This window comes from Leptodactylus fuscus, chromosome 6 (assembly GCF_031893055.1).
Source record: "Leptodactylus fuscus isolate aLepFus1 chromosome 6, aLepFus1.hap2, whole genome shotgun sequence".
Classification (NCBI taxonomy): domain Eukaryota; kingdom Metazoa; phylum Chordata; class Amphibia; order Anura; family Leptodactylidae; genus Leptodactylus; species Leptodactylus fuscus.
In genome coordinates, this window is record NC_134270.1 from 50,336,724 (window position 1) to 50,351,009 (window position 14,286).

The 14,286-nt window shown below is 43.1% G+C and overlaps 1 protein-coding gene across 2 annotated transcripts in view; it reads left to right on the forward strand.

Moving 5' to 3' along the window:
- Positions 1-14,286, forward strand: part of PRDM16 (PR/SET domain 16) — a 454,135-nt gene that overhangs the window by 159,537 nt on the left and 280,312 nt on the right. The gene's annotated exons all lie outside the window — the stretch shown is intronic.

The window sequence follows — 14,286 nt, forward strand, 5'->3', positions numbered from 1 at the left end:
AACACCTTGCCAACAATCGTTCCAGGCAGCAGGAATTCTCAAAGGTTTTAGCAGTGACAAAGATCTTATTGTTAGGTCAGAAGACACAATATTTGAACAGTTATCATGCACATACTTATCACTCCAGCCTTACACATTGCTGCCTTTTATGCTGGCGTATAATGACTTCAATACCATTTCCTTAATTGCATTGGCACTTTTTGCCACCTGTCAGAATATAATAGGGAATTGCATAAATAGCAATGCCATAACAATATGATAATATCAGAATCGCCAATGCCAATACATGCACTTTTTAGGGGTTTCCCTATATTATAAAGTCATCTTAAGTGACCTTTAAGGTCCAACCTGCCACTGATCCTGAGAATGAAGGGGACATAGTGCCGGTTTAGTGCTATACCCCCTTCTCTACACAGCACCACCTGGATGGGCAGTGAACTGCAGCTAGTATCATTCCATTGAACGCCGTTTCCTGCACAGCCGGTGACCGGGGCGTTGATATGAACAATAAAGAAGAGACAATACTTAATGCTAGGTTCCTTTCATTATTAGGATCAGTAGGGGTACCATAGGTCCCCAAAAATCATAAAGTACATAATGTAGGTCTTTCAATATGCATACGGGTATGAGAACCCGCTCTTATCTCACTGCTGGTAAGGATATGGAAGTCATGACTGATCTCGACATACCATGTTGAGAAAATGCTAGAGGTAAAAGCTGATTATTACACTACATGTCCGTGTAAAGAGCTCTACAGCAGCTGGGTCCCCCATTGTCACACCAACTACCCAATGAAGGTCAAGGCAGTTAGTGCCCCACTTTTTCCTAAGTGCTTTGTAGTGTTTTGTGGCTGAATAAGGTGAACACTTACAAGATACGGTATCACTGGGCACTTTACTTGTGGTCGTTTCAGGTACAAAAGAACTTCAGAGCACCTTCAGCAAACACTAGTAACAGTCTTTAGTGACAGTGGTGGAGTCACAAGACCCCCAGAAACAGATCAGTATTCCTGTTAGCACAGAGGATGCACACCAAGCACACACGGATCCCACTGCTCATGGCTATCACTAGTGTTCGCTCCACTGGCTTTTGGAACAGGTTCCAGCTTATGCTGGCCTGATTCCCGGACTACCACAAACTCTCTGTACCAACCAGTGTTGGAAACCAACCAACAACTACATGCCACAAAGCAAACCATGCTTTACTATGGTGAGGAGCAATACCTGTTGGCTTGAAAATTATATAGCCATCTATTTTAAGGGCATGGCTGGCTTAAACTAAATCACCAGAATGATGTTAGGTAGCTGGGGCTTAGCTTTCTAAAGATGCCCCAGACACAATTGTCTGTTTTGGTATTATATAGTAAAAAAAAAATAATCTATATATTACCACACTGTAGGGTACTGTAGGGTTATAGGTTGGACTTGTGGACTGATGTCTTCAACCTCATCTACTGTGTAACTCTGTAACACAGTAAAATCCACAAATGGAGTCCCATGATGAGGGACATCTATAGCATGATACCCCCAAGCTGCAAGGGGTCATGCTGGTGGTTCAGTGATCTCAAACCAAGTGACAGGTTTACTTTAAGCCCTCAAAAATAAGAGAGAACTAGAACAAGAAAAATTGTACCTTCTACCTCAAAATATGATCCTGGAGCCACATCTACTGAAACATTCCCACAGTGTTATCAAGAACGTAGATGGTCCTTCTAACAACCTTGGGACAGCATTTCTCTTATCTATCCTGGTACAAGCCTATGTTTGCCTTTTTATTTTTAAGTAATGTTCCATATCTCTATTACTCATTGCATCTGAAGCCTGGTACGGTCTGTTTCTATTATTTGAGATACTGTTGACTTTGTGATATTATTTATTTTTGGTCTACGTGAGAATACTTTCCCCATGGCGCTCCTCTTGTTTCTCTGGCATTCTTTTGTTCACTGATCGTGACCTGACAGCCAACTTTTATACCAGTAGTTAAAACTATTTGCCCTCACACTAACGTCCTCAAACAGAGTCCCGGACCCACCCAACCACTATCTGTCCTGACCTTGTATTCACATCTCACACAGATAAATTGCTGGCTTTCTGGGACATCTTTTTATCCGACAGCTCTGTTTGTAGGGAAATTTTACAATATACCTTCCGAACGAAGAAGATTATAAAAACACCATTTAATTAAGTTCCATCTTTACAGAAGGATCGATTGTGTAGCGGCCACATCCAGCAGAGGAGCTGAATACAGATCTTCACTGCTGCAGTCACAAGTGTTTTTCTGGAAAACAACTTCTATTCATAATCTGCAGAACAGGGACATAGAAGATCCCGTTGAGTTATTAATTTGTGGTTATTTATGGAGGCCTTCGGTCAACAGTAATTGGAATTTCCCTAAGATTTCAGATAAACTCTGAAGAGAGTGAGAATAATACAGATGGGATTTGATCGTCATTATAAAATGGTGCAAGGAGTAAAAAGGATTGTTAAACTATAACAGCTACTAGGTTCCTTCCTGAATCAAACCACTCAAACCACTGATCTACATTTAACCAAAACCCGTGAGTAAATACATGGACCCAGTAATTGGTGGACATTAGAGATGAGCGAACACTGTTCGATTGAATAGATATTTGATGGAATATCAGGCCGTTCAAGGTATTCGATTCCAATCGAATACCACGAGGCAAACGCACTAAAAATTTGATTCCCCTTCCACCTTCCCTGGCGCTTTTTTTTGCACCAATAACTGCGCAGGGGAGGTGGGACAGGAACTACAACAACAGAGGCATTGAAAAAAAATCGGAAAAACTAATTGGCTACCGAAATCAGGTGACCTCCAATTTGTGGATTTAACATTTGAGACTGTGAACTATGTAACTGTGAGACAGGGGTAGATGTACAGGCAGGGTTAGCTAGGGATTCCCACCTTTATTTAGGTGGGAATTCTACTCACCCAGCTCTTTTGGGCTCTATCTGGTTGGGATCCCTGTCAGCTTGCGATATCCGCGAGCTGACTTTTTCCCATAGGAATGCATTGACCAGCGTTGATTGGCCGAATGCCATACAGAGTACAGCATTCGGCCAATCAACGCTGGTTCTGCCGGAGGTGGCGGAGTCTAAGATCGGTCCACAGCAGTTTCCATTCTGGTCCGATCTCAGACTCCGCCTCCTCACAGACGAGCCTCCGGCAGAACCTGCGTTGATTGGCCAAATGCTGTACTCTGTATGGCATTCGGTCAATCAACGCTGGTCAATGCGTTCCTATGGGAAAAAGTCAGGTCCCGCATATCGCAAGCTGACAGGGATCCCGACTTAATACAGTGACTTGGGCATGTTAGATGCCCCCAGACTTGCTTCCCCTGCTGTCCCAGTTGCATTCCAGGGTGTTGGCGTCATTTCCTGGGATGTCATAGTAGACTTGGTGACTCTCCTGAGTCGAAGAGTGGGATCTCCTGAAACGAGCATTTTTCTCCATAGACTATAATGGGGTTCGATATTAGATCGAATAATCGAATATTGAGGGGCTATTGGAAATGAATATCAAATATTTTACTGTTCGCTCATCTCTAGTGGACATCACCTGTACTTGCTATTACTTTGTACAGGTTACTACGTGTCCAGGAAATTAACATATACAGTAGTGCAGATCAGAACCTCAAGCAAGTAAATTAATTTGCCTAAAGTGTCCCAATGGCAGGGGTACTTGAGAGTCAACAACTTCAAAAAGTCAATTTTATTCTACTCTATAGGCACTTTATGCATGTTATTCTGGTCATGCACATTATATATACGTCATCAGATCATCCCGATTTTTATGTGATGTACATGTTGGAAGCCCATTTGGTCTTCAGTGCCTGTTTGTGGAAAAAAAAGAATTGGAATGCTGGATTTTATAATGACAAATCTATATGTCCCAGAAGTATAGACAAATATTGTTTGGAAGACACGTTTCCTCACAACTAAATTGAATCAAACATTCATAATGTAGAAATAGATAGTTCTGATTTCCTGTTTCCCCATGAAATAATACAGGCACAGATATTACTTTCCATGGCTATTCCTGTAAATAATGTAGACACAGATAGTACTGCCTTCTTGTCTCTTCTTATAATGTAGATACCTATATTACTGCCTTCCTTTATCTCCCTGTAAATAAAGTAGACACACACAGTACTGCCTCTCTGTCTCTCTCTCTGTAAATAACGTAGACACAGATAGTACTGCCTTTCTGTCTCTTTAAATATTGTAGACACAGATATGACAGCCTCTCTATCTCTCTCCCTCTATATAATGTAGACACAGATAGTACTGCCTTCCTGTCTCTTTAAATATGGAAGACACAGATATTACTGCCCCTCTGTCTCTCTCGGTAAATATGTAGAGACAGATAGTACTGCTTCCCTTTCTCTCCTGGTAAATAATATAGACATAGATAGTATTGCTTCCCTTTCTCTCCAAGTAAATAATGTAGACACAGATAGTACTGCTTCCCTTTCTCTCCAGATAAATAATATAGACATAGATAGTATGTAGTATAGTATTTCTTTCTCTGTAAATAATATAGGCACAGACAGTACTGCCTCCTTTTCTTTCTCTGTAAATAATATAGGCACAAACAGTACTGCCTCCCTTTCTCTGTAAATAATGTAGGCACAGATAGTACTGCTTCCCTTTCTTTCTCTGTAAATAATATAGGCACAGATAGTATTTTTTTCCAGGCCCCTCCTATAAATGATACAAAATTAGGACTGCCTAGGCACATCCACTTCCATAAGCCAAACACCCCCTTTCCAGTTTTGTATCTTTAAATCCTGCAACTCAGACATCAGCCTTTTCATTTTATTTCAGAAACATTACATACATAAATTCCCAGCTAAATCCCATTGATGATTCACAATAATTTGCAGTAAAATACATGGCAGATTTTCCCTCCTAAGTCTCGGAGAGGAAATGATTAGGTCGTAGTCATTGGTTCCTTGTTACTCAGTAAATTAAATTCTGTGAAATAGCTCGGGGTGTATTATTCTTTAAGGAAAGATGCATCCTTTAGAAAAAAGAGCTCCTTTATTTTGTGAGATGTGATTGAATTTATGCATGCTCTACAGAGTCTATTACTCCCCTGCCTGCTGACACAGAACACACAGAGTCAAAGGGTCTGGTATAAATCACACCACATTTTCAGTTTATTGCCCCTGTGGAGCAAAGAGCTGAGGGAAAAAACACAATGATTTTGATCATTTGTTGAGTAAATAATGACATTTATCATAGCGCTGTTTATTTTGCTAATTAAAAGATGGCTGCCTCTGACAAGCGTCAGAAAAATACTGCTCGCAAATACAAGTCATCTATATTCTACGCCATGCCTCTCCGAATGATCTCAGCCATTGCATTAGAGTTATTATCAAAATCACTATTATTATTATTACTAGTCATTAGAGATGAGCGAACACTAAAATGTTCGAGGTTCGAAATTCGATTCGAACAGCCGCTCACTGTTCGAGTGTTCGAATGGGTTTCGAACCCCATTATAGTCTATGGGGAACATAAACTCGTTAAGGGGGAAACCCAAATTCGTGTCTGGAGGGTCACCAAGTCCACTATGACACCCCAGGAAATGATACCAACACCCTGGAATGACACTGGGACAGCAGGGGAAGCATGTCTGGGGGCATAAAAGTCACTTTATTTCATGGAAATCCCTGTCAGTTTGCGATTTTCGCAAGCTAACTTTTCCCCATAGAAATGCATTGGCCAGTGCTGATTGGCCAGAGTACGGAACTCGACCAATCAGCGCTGGCTCTGCTGGAGGAGGCGGAGTCTAAGATAGCTCCACACCAGTCTCCATTCAGGTCCGACCTTAGACTCCGCCTCCTCCGGCAGAGCCAGCGCTGATTGGCCGAAGGCTGGCCAATGCATTCCTATGCGAATGCAGACTTAGCAGTGCTGAGTCAGTTTTGCTCAACTACACATCTGATGCACACTCGGCACTGCTACATCAGATGTAGCAATCTGATGTAGCAGAGCCGAGGGTGCACTAGAACCCCTGTGCAAACTCAGTTCACGCTAATAGAATGCATTGGCCAGCGCTGATTGGCCAATGCATTCTATTAGCCCGATGAAGTAGAGCTGAATGTGTGTGCTAAGCACACACATTCAGCACTGCTTCATCAAGCCAATACAATGCATTAGCCAGTGCTGATTGGCCAGAGTACGGAATTCGGCCAATCAGCGCTGGCCAATGCATTCTATTAGCCCGATGAAGTAGAGCTGAATGTGTGTGCTAAGCACACACATTCAGCACTGCTTCATCAAGCCAATACAATGCATTAGCCAGTGCTGATTGGCCAGAGTACGGAATTCGGCCAATCAGCGCTGGCTCTGCTGGAGGAGGCGGAGTCTAAGATCGCTCCACACCAGTCTCCATTCAGGTCCGACCTTAGACTCCGCCTCCTCCGGCAGAGCCAGCGCTGATTGGCCGAAGGCTGGCCAATGCATTCCTATGCGAATGCAGACTTAGCAGTGCTGAGTCAGTTTTGCTCAACTACACATCTGATGCACACTCGGCACTGCTACATCAGATGTAGCAATCTGATGTAGCAGAGCCGAGGGTGCACTAGAACCCCTGTGCAAACTCAGTTCACGCTAATAGAATGCATTGGCCAGCGCTGATTGGCCAATGCATTCTATTAGCCCGATGAAGTAGAGCTGAATGTGTGTGCTAAGCACACACATTCAGCACTGCTTCATCAAGCCAATACAATGCATTAGCCAGTGCTGATTGGCCAGAGTACGGAATTCGGCCAATCAGCGCTGGCCAATGCATTCTATTAGCCCGATGAAGTAGAGCTGAATGTGTGTGCTAAGCACACACATTCAGCACTGCTTCATCAAGCCAATACAATGCATTAGCCAGTGCTGATTGGCCAGAGTACGGAATTCGGCCAATCAGCGCTGGCTCTGCTGGAGGAGGCGGAGTCTAAGGTCGGACCTGAATGGAGACTGGTGTGGAGCGATCTTAGACTCCGCCTCCTCCAGCAGAGCCAGCGCTGATTGGCCGAATTCCGTACTCTGGCCAATCAGCACTGGCTAATGCATTGTATTGGCGTGATGAAGCAGTGCTGAATGTGTGTGCTTAGAACCCTTGTGCAGCCTCGGCTCTGCTACATCAGAGCCGAGGGTGCGCTTGAACCCTTGTGCACACTCTGCTTCATCAAGCTAATAGAATGCATTGGCCAGCGCTGATTGGCCAATGTATTCTATTAGCCTGATGAAGTAGAGCTGAATGTGTGTGCTAAGCACACACATTCAGCTCTACTTCATCGGGCTAATAGAATGCATTGGCCAGCGCTGATTGGCCAGAGTACGGAACTCGACCAATCAGCGCTGGCTCTGCTGGAGGAGGCGGAGTCTAAGATCGCTCCACACCAGTCTCCATTCAGGTCCGACCTTAGACTCCGCCTCCTCCAGCAGAGCCAGCGCTGATTGGCCGAATTCCGTACTCTGGCCAATCAGCACTGGCTAATGCATTGTATTGGCGTGATGAAGCAGTGCTGAATGTGTGTGCTTAGCACACACATTCAGCTCTACTTCATCGGGCTAATAGAATGCATTGGCCAATCAGCGCTGGCCAATGCATTCTATTAGCGTGAACTGAGTTTGCACAGGGGTTCTAGTGCACCCTCGGCTCTGCTACATCAGATTGCTACATCTGATGTAGCAGTGCCGAGTGTGCATCAGATGTGTAGTTGAGCAAAACTGACTCAGCACTGCTAAGTCTCTGCATTCGCATAGGAATGCATTGGCCAGCCTTCGGCCAATCAGCGCTGGCTCTGCCGGAGGAGGCGGAGTCTAAGGTCGGACCTGAATGGAGACTGGTGTGGAGCGATCTTAGACTCCGCCTCCTCCAGCAGAGCCAGCGCTGATTGGTCGAGTTCCGTACTCTGGCCAATCAGCGCTGGCCAATGCATTCTATTAGCCCGATGAAGTAGAGCTGAATGTGTGTGCTTAGCACACACATTCAGCTCTACTTCATCAGGCTAATAGAATACATTGGCCAATCAGCGCTGGCCAATGCATTCTATTAGCTTGATGAAGCAGAGTGTGCACAAGGGTTCAAGCGCACCCTCGGCTCTGATGTAGCAGAGCTGAGGGTGCACAAGGGTTCAAGTGCACCCTCGGCTCTCCTACATCAGAGCCGAGGGTGCGCTTGAACCCTTGTGCAGCCTCGGCTCTGCTACATCAGAGCCGAGGGTGCGCTTGAACCCTTGTGCACACTCTGCTTCATCAAGCTAATAGAATGCATTGGCCAGCACTGATTGGCCAGAGTACGGAATTCGGCCAATCAGCGCTGGCCAATGCATCCCTATGGGAAAAAGTTTATCTCACAAAAATCACAATTACACACCCGATAGAGCCCCAAAAAGTTATTTTTAATAACATTCCCCCCTAAATAAAGGTTATCCCTAGCTATCCCTGCCTGTACAGCTATCCCTGTCTCATAGTCACAAAGTTCACATTCTCATATGACCCGGATTTGAAATCCACTATTCGTCTAAAATGGAGGTCACCTGATTTCGGCAGCCAATGACTTTTTCCAATTTTTTTCAATGCCCCCAGTGTCGTAGTTCCTGTCCCACCTCCCCTGCGCTGTTATTGGTGCAAAAAAGGCGCCAGGGAAGGTGGGAGGGGAATCGAATTTTGGCGCACTTTACCACGTGGTGTTCGATTCGATTCGAACATGGCGAACACCCTGATATCCGATCGAACATGTGTTCGATAGAACACTGTTCGCTCATCTCTACTAGTCATATTCTTCTTCTTAATATAAGTAATATCACTATTAACCATTTTAACATGCCATGTAGTTTGTGAAACAAGGGTCTGGCAATATTTTTTAGTTTTTCTTCCTGTATATACCAAAAGCCAAAACTTTTAAAATTTTCCATCAATTTTAAAATATAAACTTTAAAATACTTTTAAATTACACCATTTTGGTGTTAATATATGGAATTATTTAGCTGTTTTCAAAAATTTTACCAAACTGCATATAAAAAGCTACATTAAAAACTACATCCATAACGTTCTTCTTTTGACTATGTGAGGGCTCTTTTTTTGTGGGGCAATCTGTAGTTTTCATAGTCCCATTTTCTGATACATACAACATTTTAATTACTGTTTATGAACTTTTTAGATGGTGATAAGGTGATCAAAACACAATTCTTAGGCCTGGTACACATCTGCGTTCGGTAATCCGTTCAGGGAGTCAGCATGGGGACACTCCCCCAGATGAAATACTGAACGCATTGGCAAGCGGTGAGCTTATGAAAGCACACGGACCCCATAGACTATAATGGGGTCCATGTGCTTTCTGCATGGTGTCCGCACGAAACATATGGAGAGAAAAGTACTTCATGATCTACTTTCTTCTCCGCATGACTTGTGCGGAGAACGCGCAGAAAGTACACGGACCCCATTATAGTCTATGGGGTCCGTGTGCTTTCACTGCTCACTGCTTGCCAATGCGTTCAGTATTCTGTTTGGGGGGTAACCATGTGGACTCCCTGAATGGATTACCGAACGCAGATGTGAACCGGGCCTTACAGTACATTGGATTAATAACATTATATTCAATAGTTTGGACTTTTATCCATGCAGTTATAACAATTATGTGTTTTTAGGGTCTTATTTTTTGGAAATGGGAAAATGTTTTTTATGCTATTATTTATTGTTTTAAATTTTTTTTAAACGCGTGTTTTTTTATTGTTATTCATATTTAGAGATGAGCGAACACTGTTTGGATCAGCCGATCCCAACAGCACGCTCCCATAGAAATGAATGGAAGCACCAGTGACGCCGGCCGCCGGCAAAGTCAGCGTCACAGGTGCTTCCATTCATTTCTATGGGAGCGTGCTGTTGGGATCGGCTGATCCGAACAGTGTTCGCTCATCTCCATTCATATTATTAACCGCAGGAGGATTTGAGCCTGAATAGCTTGTTTATCTGTTCAATTCATTGCCATATTTTGTATAGCAGTAAATTGTATGTTTTATTAGATGCCTATTAGGTTCTGTTTCTGGCAGGACCTAACAGGCATCTGTACATGATGGACAATAGGCCATTGATAAACTTCCTGAATCCTTCAGAAACCCCTTAGCACCCCATAATCTTGCAGGGGGGGGGGGGGAGTAGGAGGGTATTTAACCACTTAGATACCATGATCTCTATTGATCACAGCATTTGATGGGTTAAGCTATTGAGCACCCTGGTTCTTGACTATATAATGCGTCCGGGACCTGAGTGTAGCAGACACTGTACGTTCACGGTGCTGAGTGCTAACTATACACCCAGTGTGATGTAAAAGTATGGCACTGAGTGGAGAGAGGCGAATATTAAATCTTCTTACATTTTCATGTAACTTGTACAATATTCAGCACCGATTAGTAACTGTATGAAATTCACAGCTCCATTTTTCTGATGCAGTTCCAAAATCCCCTACATTGACATACATTTCCATTACTGAGAGTTTAAACGCATACTGTGTTATTATTGACATGGATGGGGCAAATTCATCAAAGTCTCTAAAAGAAAACCTGTCTTTGTTGCCCATAGCAACCAAAGTGCAGCTTGTCATTTTTGAAAGCAGAATATGAAATGAAAGCTGCTCTTTGATTGGTTACTACGGGCACCTAAGACAGGTTTTTATTGAACCTGCTCCAAGATGTCAACCGTAAACTGCCTCCAGTGGATGCAAGCAGTCACTATGATATCAATATAAGGGTATGTTCACACGGAGGAAAAGGTGGCGGAAACCTTTTCCGCCATGTGAACTTTGCTCACCGTGAGGGGATGCCAATGCAGCACTGGCATTCCTTCGCGGCATCCGCTTCTGATTAGGCCTAAACAGGAGTGTGTCTCTCCATTGAAGTCAATGGGAGCCATTTTTGCAGGTGGATTTTGAGCCGGATTCTGCATCAAAATCCATCTGCAAAAAACGCTATATGAACATACCCTAAGGGTTTGTCCATGAGTCCTTCTGTCTCTCAAGCCCTGCCCTGTGTTGGTCCTGCAGAGATGACGTTATATGCATCATTAACATGACTCCTGTAGCCAATCACTGGCCTTCGTAAAGCAAATGACCAGTAAGAACAGTGACTGGCTGTATGACATCATCACTGCAGAACTGATTGCTGAGCGGAGTGGCGGAGCAAGAGAAGTTAGGGGTTTAATGGTTAATTTTTACATTTTAAGCCACTTCATGATTGTAAGTAGAGAAGAGCGAGTAGTGTTCGATTGAGTAGGTGTTCGATCGAATACTACGGTATTAGAAATACTCGTACTCGATCGAACACTACTAGCTGTTCGAAGTTTAAGGTTCGATGCAGAACCAGCGTTGATTGGTAGAATGCTATACATTCTGCCAATCAACGCTGGTTCTTCTCTTACCTTTAGAAGTCTTCTCCGTGCAGCGTCCCTGCGGCGTCTTCCGGCTGGAATTCACTCTGCCTAGGCATCCGGCCTAGGCAGAGCCGACTGCGCATGCGTCGGCTCTGTCTAGGTCCCGATGCCTAGGCAGAGTGAATTCCAGCCGGAAGACACCGCAGGGGCGCTGCGTCGGGAGAAAACTTCAAGGGGAATCCAGCCCGACCGTCACTCGTGGACTTGGTAAGTATAATGTTATCGAATTTTGCATACCCCTGAAATGAGCATTTCCCTCCATAGAATATAATGGGGTTCGAAATCCGTTCGAACAGCCGAACAGTGTGCGGCTGTTCGAATCGGATTTCGAACCTCGGACATTTTAGTGTTCGCTCATCTCTAATTGTAAGGAACTTTTCTTAAAATCCCAATTAACTCTATCATAAAAAATGTTACTTTGGCCATGTAAAGTTATATTCTGAAATAGGGCAATCCCAAACTTTGGATCTACTTAGCATAAGAAAAATAAAATAATTTTGAAAGCTGGACATTCCAGTATTTTTTTATTTATTTATTTCCATGTTTATACAGCCGAGTTTCAGTTTTCTCATAAAAATGTCAGATTCAATAAAATTCAAGTGACTATTGAGACAGGAATGACCATATCCTTGGATCTGACTAGTAAAGAAACGAGTACTGATAAACTAAGACTGTCATAAAATCACATGAAGTCATAGTAGTTTAACCCTTTTATAGACTTGAATATTTAACAGTAGTAGTCACTGAGAAAGGATCTTAGAGTTGCTAAGTAAGCTCCCTTCAATGGAGTCATCCTTAAAGCTAAGGCCCCACGTTGCGGAAACGCAGCTTATTTTGTTAGTTTTTTGGGCCAAAGTCATGAGGCAGTGTTTTTGTCTCACTTTTTTCGCAGCGGCAAAAATGATACCTTTTCGCAACGTAGGACTTTAATATTTTTTCTTTCTTCCTATCGAAAAAGATAAACTCTGAAAATTAATGGTAGAATCATTGTCATACTAGAGAACGCCTAGGAGCGGAAGAGTCAGCCATTGGCAGCACTAATAGGAAGTATGTGAAATTTATATGTGCAAAGAGAAATGACTAAATATAATTCAGTGAAATCTTAATATTATTTCCATAAGCGGGAATAACTCAGGAGTAATGGAGATGAGCGCTGAGCCTTTAAATAGATCTCCCTTACTCACTAGCACAGAAGGGAAATAAATATTTTCTTTTCGTATTTTGAGAGTCATCAGTGCATACCAAGTTCTTTTTAGAAGTCTTTTATCATCTTCCACCATAGGAGGAATGAGTCTGCTCACTAGTAACCGCGGATGGGGAAAAAATAACATTTTGACTGATAAAAATAAATCCCTTCAACACTTGGCCTTGTTTTCGGGAATCAAAATGGAAGCCTGCTCGATCTCTTGAACCTAAACTCCAGATTTTTAAACAAAATCGTTTTCTTAAAAGGGAAAATATTCATTCATAATAAAATACTAACCCCCCCCCCCCCAAAAAAAATAAAAAAATAAATTGCAACTGCTTTAAAGAGGACTTTTCATGTCCTCGTGTATGTGTGGTTTTATAATCCGCTAGAAAGCCAACAGTGCACTGAGTGGCTTATCCCGGGATGTGCCCAGGTGATGGAGATATTGGTGCAGTTAGTTTCGGCACCGATATCTCCCCACTGTCAGAATAGCATTCCTCACAGCCTAGCATCATTCTGGAAGAGTGAGGAACATACCTTCGCAACTGTACTCATCCATAGACTTGTAATGGAGGGGCATTCCTCACAGCTTAGTGACATTGCTGGGCGCTAAGAAGCGCTCCTCTGACAGTACAAGGCTATGTTAGAGTACAGTCAGAGAGGGCGTTCCTTACAGCCCAGTGATGACGCTGAGCTATGAGGAACAACCTCCTGACAGTGGAGAGATATCAGTACCGAAACTAACGGCACCAATGTCTCCACCTCCTCGGCACATACCGGGAATTCAGCACACTGTTGGTTTTCTAGCGGTATATAAAACCGCACTTTCATGATGACATAAATGGTCCTCTTTAAAGGTTGCCAAACACTTTATAGAGATGCTAGCTATTCCTAAAGCACTCTTCATACAAATACATGCTCGTTTCATACAAATGTGCATGTGTTATCAATAAAGAAAGATGGCATGTCATCTTCCCCGAGAGCAATAGGATAGGCCTGTTGAAATTCAACATAGGCCCCACACACATTTGATGCTTGGTCGGTCCTGTGAAAATCGTCAGGTTTAGCTAATGTATATGGTCAGCTAAAGAATAGTGACTCTTAGTGGCCATTCAAAAAACTGTATACACATGTAGAGATCAGTTATTTACTATCACATTTGTAAATTTTATCAATTTACCCACAATTCTCCTTCCTGTTTAAGAAGTGGACCTAACTCAGCAAAATGAAAGGGGCATGGTAATTAAATCTGTTGGGCTCTTATATATTCATTTAATTAGTTGTGCTTGAAACCTAATACTTCAAGAAATTAACACTTAACTTTTAATAAGAGAAAGCTGAAAAGTCAAACAAGATTTCCCAATAACAAAAAACAATTGCAACCTTCTTACCGGTGATGGTGTATCATACAACAAACTGACGGAATGTAACACAGTTGAGCACAGGGTGGGTCACGTAGGATGACTACTGACCCTCAAACCTTTTTGCCCTTTGCAGGATTTGAACACCAGGACTCTAGTGCTGCAAGGCTGCAGTCCTAACCACTGAGCCTCCATGTGACCCCCGGCTAGCTATGACCTGTAGTTTCCTTATAAAGCCATGTGTCTCGTGTATGTTTCTCATAAGCTAGTGTTACATTAGCCA